Source organism: Diadema setosum, chromosome 21 (genome assembly GCF_964275005.1).
Source record: "Diadema setosum chromosome 21, eeDiaSeto1, whole genome shotgun sequence".
NCBI classification, from domain to species: Eukaryota; Metazoa; Echinodermata; class Echinoidea; order Diadematoida; family Diadematidae; genus Diadema; species Diadema setosum.
In genome coordinates this window covers 20,705,998-20,714,119 of record NC_092705.1, presented here as the reverse complement: position 1 = coordinate 20,714,119, position 8,122 = coordinate 20,705,998, and positions in this window count along the sequence as shown.

Genomic DNA, 8,122 nt, shown 5'->3' with positions numbered 1-8,122 from the left:
TATTTGTTTGTTTTGTTTGTCTGTCGTTGATGCCTATCTGCAGAATAAAATGTAGGCCCTACCCGATACAAGATTTGCATTTGTGCCCACGCTCCTTCGATGTACATTATTGTCAGTGTATACAATTTTCATTGTATCTATATGATATCAAAATGATGAAAAAAAAATATTTTAATCTTGAACTTGAACTCATACCATAATTATATAGTAAGTCATACGATGATGGGTTGGTAAATTTAAATGCTATGCAGGCAATAATACTAAACAAAATTGGTCACTGCGGACTTATTTGGGCCAGGCGGCTTAAATGAAATTGCCACAAGACTGGGATTTCAAGTTCTTCATAATCTTTATTAACCTTCCAAAATGAAGCTATGATCATTTCCGAAATACTTTTCATAACTATCCGAGTAGGCCTACAAGTACAATGGAGTATGTCGTGAGAACACTAGATTCCCAATATCAAGATTCTCACTTGAAGCTTACGTTACCACTTACTTTCAAATAAAAACATTCATAAATCTTTTATAATATGACTGTGTCGGACAATGCAATATTGTTTGATTTCATCGATGAAATAGCTACTGGAGGCCTATCAGTTGCATAGGATGCCTAGGGCCTACCTTTTACCCTTATTTTGTTCTATAACAAACTGAAACCATGGAAACCATGCAATAATGAAAACTTGTCTGTATGCAGAATTTGTCGAATTTACAGGTACCAATTAACACAATGTTAATCAAAATTAATGCCAGTGAAGGTACTATATACGACGAAAGTACCTCCTTTTTTTTTTTTTTGAAAACAGGCAAACTCTAACACTCTTATAAAAGTTGACTAATTCACTCTTAAGACAATATAATAATTCCGTGTCTTTCCTGTCCTCTTTCTGCTACTCCTTCCACGCTACAATTCTTCTTCTCGAGCTCCCTCCCCCCCCCTCTCTCCCCCTCCCCCTCTCCCTCTCTCTCTCCCTCTCTCTCTCTCTCCCTCCCCCATTATTGGTAAAACTGAACAGTGGAATGATGAGTGTACTTTTAAGGGGAAAAGCACAACAACAGCAACAAAAACACTAGAATTCCATGAAGTAGGCCTACTCAGCACAACATCACGCAATAAATAATAATAATAAAATAAAGGGGGGGGGGGGGGTTCGGGTACTATGATCCATCAAGAAAGAGTGGGCAGATGAGGCACAAACGGATGTTTTTTTTAATACATGAGGAAAGAAATATAAGTGACAACAAAGCTATTTGAACCTTTTCTAAAGCGAAAAGTAACTTTTACCTTACGATTAGACAAAAAAAAAGATATTAACTTTTTTCCTTCCCTGCATTCATCCCTATATCGATGCGTCTAAAAAAAGTAATGGCTATGATTTCCCTCTCCCCCGAATAATGATGATAATAATAATAACAATAGTGATAATAATATCAACTATAATTATAAAACCGTCTGAAGAAGATAAGCGGGTGATTCTATGATCCATCAAACAAAGTTGCATAATAAAAAAACGAGAAAAATGGAGGGCGGAAACGAAGGAGAAAATAGTTACATTTTTTTTCTCTCATAACGTGAGAAAAGAAATATGAATATGTCAAAGTAAAAATGTCAAGCCGTTTCAACGGAATTTTCGGGAAATTCCATAAGAGTTTTTATAGTAATTTTCTCCGATCTTTTTTTTTTACTTTTTTTTTTGGGGGGGGGGGGGTGGAAATCTATGTGGGGGGGGGCGGCGGGTGAGGGACAAGACAACCCTCGGATTTCAGCGGGTGCTGCCAACCCCTCGAAACTCGAAGTTCTACAATAAAAGCAAATGGCGAGGAGATTCCAACCCATATGGACCGGATGGCGGCACATAATATTGAATTTCTCTGTGAGCGTTAGTCATGGGTAGAAGAGAGCACAATTAAACGAAGAAATGAGAAAACATTTAATATTGTTTCATCAATCAAAATGTGGAAGATCAAATATGAAAACAAAGAATATAAGGCCCTCAGATCCGTGGATTTCCACGGGTGCTACTAGTTAGATATCTAAAAGCAGGTAAACGCCAGGCAGGTATATCGCCCTTTCATTGTGGTATGCTCCTTTCTTCTGTCTGTCCACGGAGGTGTTCAATACAAAAGGAGAAGAGACAAAAATCTCTCCTTTGTACCATGGACCTAATATACGTATACACGGGCTGTTCACTGCAGTCTTTCTTTGATGTAATGATTGTCGCCGACACATCATGATTATGTGCATCTTAACGAGTACATTCAGGTGCCATGACAATATATAACGATTGTGTAATCATGTATCGTCACGAACAAAAGAATCGTTTCCCTCATTTCAGGCTTGTTTCGCTGATGTGCCTTTTTTTCAGACGGAAATGTCTCTGAATAAATAAAGATGATGAGGAGCAGCAAACCTGAGATCATTAAAAAAAATTTATGTCAAAAGATGGGTAATTGCTGATTCGCACATTTTCGCACAAGCATAAGTATAGGCCCTATCTGTTTTCTACCAATAGGGCCTACCGTCCCTTTTTGCTCTGGAATTTTATGGAGAAAAGTGAAATAATATTATTGACAAGAGCGTCCACACCCAGGGGGTGGGGAATGTGTGTTGACAAGAGCGTCCACACCCAGGGGGTGGGGAATGTGTGTGGACAAGAGCGTCCACACCCAGGGGGTGGGGAATGTGTGTGGACAAGAGGGTCCACACCCGGGGGTGGGGAATGTGTGTGGACAAGAGCGTCCACACCCAGGGGGTGGGGAATGTGTGTGGACAAGAGCGTCCACACCCAGGGGGTGGGGAATGTGTGTGGACAAGAGCGTCCACACCCATGGGGTGGGGAATGTGTGTGGACAAGAGCGTCCACACCCATGGGGTGGGGAATGTGTGTGGACAAGAGCGTCCACACCCAGGGAGTGGGGAATGTCCAACCCAAACCAAACATATCCCATCACCTCCAAAAAGAATGTGTGATATGTTATACAATGAATCCAAGAACATGTCAACAAGATATGGAAAGTTTTATATGGACTATACCATTACACCGGGCATATGAGCAAGAATTGTGTGAAATGTACCATGAAAGCGGGCACACTCCCGCAATACGAATACTATCTTTGCCATAAAACTGAGCATGTGTGAGGTTTGTACCATGAAACCGGACATTTGCCCACAAAATATGTGAGCGTTATAACATGAAGATAATTATGCTCACAAAATGTGAGAAGTATAGTACAATGTAGTCTGGCTTCCAGACCCTCTGCCCGTACTATTTCGCTATTCAGGATATTGACGCCCTCAACGTCGAAAACTAGTATAGTTTAAGGTGGTTTTGTCTTTCCTTCGGCAAAGGCGGCGACTTCGTCACCGCGGAGTCCAGTTGGCAAAGGGTGTGGAAACCAGACTAAGTATCATGTAATTGGGCATATGCCCACAAACTGTGTAAGTTTTATACCATAAAACCGGGTGCCTACAAAATGTGTAAAGTGGTGTACCTTGAAACCGTGTGTATGCCCACAATAATTATGTGTGAAGTATTATACTATGAAACCGGGCATATGCCTGCAAAATGTGTGACCGGGCATGATTATGTCGACAAAATGTGTGAGTATTAATGTCATGAAACCGGACATATATATCTACAAAATGTGTGAAGTATTATACCATGAAACCGGGCATATGCCTACAAAATGTTTAAGTGTTAATTAATACAATGAAACCTGGCGTACAACTGCAAAGTGTATGTGAAGTATAATTCCATACCATGAAACCGGGCATTGGGCCAACGTAATGTGTGAGTGCTAATACCATGAAATCGAGCATATGCCTTCAAAATGTGTGAAGTATTATACACTGTTGGTCAAAAAGGTGGAATAATTTTGTATTGAATAAAAGTCGGGCGTTTTGTTTGCATTTTAAAAGCTGTCTGTAAATGAACTGGTATGTTATTGATTACGTAATGTTACCCCATTATTCAGGTGATAGTTGAACATGAAGAATGTGTAATTACGTAATCATGCTACCTTGCGCAGACTATAAGGATATGTGCAATGCTGATTTTGCTCCGTGTAAAGGAAGTTGGTTTTTTTTTCTCCAAGTTTCCTGTACTGTTTGCCTTAAAAATCGGTACAGAGTCCCACTAGGCAATGCCTGGTCCAATGCCAACGGCAATGCGCGAGAGAGTGGTAGCACTGAGGCAGGAGGGCTACAAGCAGACTTGGATAGGAGAAATCCTAGGGATTTCACAGGGTGCAGTCTCTAAAATCTTAATTAAAGCATCATCGTGAGAGAGGAAATGTGCGGCAACGGAAATCACCGGGACGTCCCAGACTGACAACAAGAAGAGATGATCGCCAACTGCTTAATCTTAGCGGCAGAAACAGGAAGTTGCCAGCGAGTCGTCTTCAACGCTTGTGGAGGAGACATCATGGAATCAACGTCTTAAGAACAACAGTCAATCGCAGATTGATACAACATGGCTACCGAGCACGACGATTGGTTAGATGTCCACGCCTGACGGTTCGCCACACAGCAGCTCGTCTCCATTGGGCCAGGCAGCACAGGGGGCTTCAGCTGGGACATTGGCAACACGTCATCTTCATGGACGAGAGCCGGTTTATCCTTGAACGTAGAGATGGGAGACAGCGAGTTCATCGGTTAAGCTGGGGAAAGTCTTCTGGATGACTGTGTCCACGAGACAACCCAAGGTGGAGGAGGCTCAGTGATGGTCTGGGCCGGAATCCATTACGGAGGAAAAACGCCACTGGTGGTGCCTGATGGTAACGTGAACGCCGCTGTCTAAAGGGAGATACTGGAGGTCCACTGCCTTCCATCTATGCAAGATGTGTGTATGGGTTCAATTTCCGACTGCAGGATGACAACACTAGACCGCACAGGGCAGCTGTAGTTACAGAATTCCTAGAGGCAGAGGGGGTTGAGCAGATGCCATGGCCAGCTTGTTCCCCAGATATGAACCCCATAGAACATGCATGGGCTGCCCTAGGCCGAGCCATCAACGACAGAGAGGTCATTCCTCAAAACCTGCAGGAGTTAGCAGCTTCGTTGAGGGAAGAGTGGGAAGCCATACCTGTCGACGTCATCAACAACCTGGTGGACAGCATGCCGCAACGCCTACGCGCATCTCTGATTCGTGCCAGGGGTGGACATACCCGATATTAGTGACATCTTAAGAACAATATGACTTAAATTTGATGTGAACTTGTCAATAGAATCACAAAAAAGAGTCATCTGGAAAATTGTGTGACGTTTGAAACAAATATTCTGTTAATAAAGTTTTTTTTTTTTTGTAATGTTATCAATATGGTTTCATACCCATAGTTTCATGCTGTTGTTTCATGTTGCTGTTTCATGTTGTTTCCTGCCCATAATTTAGACATACAATGTATACTTGTTAAAAATCACTATAAAAGTGTGTAAGTGTCATGATAATAGTGTGTAAAGTAAGGTGATTGACATACACCAAACATATTATTTTCCAAGCATATTGTAATAAATATGCCGTTAAGATTTGAGAAAAAAATAATATTCCACCTTTATGACCAACAGTGTACTATGAACCTATAGGATGTATAGTGCCTACAAAATGTGTGAAGTATTGTACCATCAAAACGGGGATATGCCTACAAACTGTGTTATTATACTATGAACCCTGGATATGCTACAAAATGTGTGAAGCATTGTACCATGAAACCAGGCATATATGCCTTCAAAATGTGTGTGCTAATACCATGAAACCGGGCATTTGCCTACAAAGTGTGTGAAATGTTGTACCGTGAAACCGGGCATAAACCCCGAAGTGTGTGAAGTATAATACCATACCATGAAACAGGGCATATGCCCACTAAATGTGTGAGTGTTAATACCATGAAACCGAGCATATGCCCAATGTGTGAGTGCTATACCATGAAACCGAGCGTATGCCTTCCAAATTATGTGAAATGTTTTACCGTGAATCCGGGCATAGGCCAAAAAAAAAAAAAAAAGTGTGACGTGTTATACCATATGAAACCGAGTAGTTCTACAGAATGGTAAAATGTTTTGTTAATGATCGGTTTCAAAATATAACGCTTCATAAAAATTGTGGGCATATGGACCGATTTCATGGTACAAAATTTCACACAATATCAAACTACCAGGACCATGATTCCCATGGGGCACATAACACTGTGACACTTGCAAATGTGCATTTCTACATGTTATTCCCGGTTTCAAAGGTACTAAAGATCATTTTGGACACACATTGTGTGTATCCCCAGTTAGCTGATAATTAATTACTCAAATCTCAAATAATTACAATTTAGACAAAAACAAGCCAGTTTGGGTATCAGTGAACTATATCAAACATAATATTTTAGCCAATCACATTGCTCCAAACTAACAAATTAAAATGTCCCCGTTTGAAGGTGAAAAAAAAAAAAAAACCATATCCCCGATTGAAGGTCCTTACAAGAACGTGTGTGTGTGTGTGTGTGTGTGCGCGTTTGTGTGAATGTGTGTACCACTTGTCACTTTTTCCCTTTTCAACTTGCCTTAGCATTATAGGTTCAGTTCAGTAATTATTATACTGTCCACTATAAGGAGAGTGCAAAATACAAGCTTTGCTTTTCAGCATAATAATCTCCTCCATTCTGAATATAATTTATGTTTAATCGATTTTGCAAATGCAATTGCATTTAGTTTATTGAAAGAATTGGCATCACACGATTATGGTTATACCGCCATCAACATTTTAGGCCTAACAGCAAATGTCTTGTGAACATAGGAGGGAATCGTTGTGTTTTGAGATTACAGTTCGTTATTCCGAAGATTCATGTTTCAGAAGCAATGGAAAAGCTTCGGTAAAAATTCTGACGGTTCGTTAGTGTATAGGTCTTTTCGTTTTCGATCGGATTAACGAACAGTCCAAATGATGAGCCTTTATAGTTCATTTTTGAAAAAAAAAATACTTTCGGAGTAATGAGCATTATTCTATTTGCGGTTTAATGAATCTTCCGAATAACGAACTCTATTTTATTTTCGGATTAACGAACCTTCTGATTAACGAACATCTAAATATAATCTCTTATACAGGAAATTTGTGTGGTTCGAAAAAAAAAAGAACCTTCGGAATCACCGGAGCCTGATGGAATATTAAATTTCGCGTATTATAGTGCATCACTCGTAATTCAAGTGAGATGCGCATTATAACATGGATCGAGCAAGAATAAATGGCATTTAAAGGGGCCAAACAATGGATGATTAGAAAAGAAAAAACAGAACTTAAACATTCAACAGAAACAGGATCTTTTGCAGAGGAGAGTCCCAAAGATGACTTTTGTGCAATGAAACTTACATTATCCCCACACATTCACCTTAATATTTGGCATTTGATGAGCAAAGGTAAATGAATTGATAAAAAATCAGAATAATGAAAGTCCGAAGATTTCTTACTAGTATGAATTTTGCATGTCTCATTCTACTTCGTAAAATTAAACGGAACTTATTAGATCAGTGTTGCGGGATTGAATCTACAAGGACACAACGATGCTTTTACGTTTCGAAGAAGCCATTTTCCTGTGAAAGTTGTTGATACATAAGGATAATTGTCTATTTTTGAAATCCTGTAGCACTTATAGACATTGTTTTATATTCGGATATCAGTTACCATAATGCGTGTCCGACATTACACATGCATGATTTCCTTTCAGAGGGCGCATTTTTTTCTTTTCTTTCTGAGAAGTGGTATATTAAGATGTGTCACAAGATTTATGAAACTTACGCTCCGGCAAAATCCCTCATTTTCAGAAGTCACATTACATCAAGCAAATTCGATACAAAATCATGAATTAATATATCAATAAGTATAGGGCCTAGTTCATAAATTGCTTTTGGTCTCCAATCATATTGTCCTTTTACATATACTTTTATTGAGTACATTTTATGAGCCTTCTTTGATGAATTCAATAAAGGTGTTATAAGAATTATGACATGCAATTTTGATCAACCATGAGTTACTGACAGATGATTGGTTCCTGAATTCATATTTTGTAGGCCTAAGGGTAGGCAAGGTTTTGTCTGCATGGTTGTTTGATGAAGTTGTTTTTACAAAATAGGCCTTTAAGAC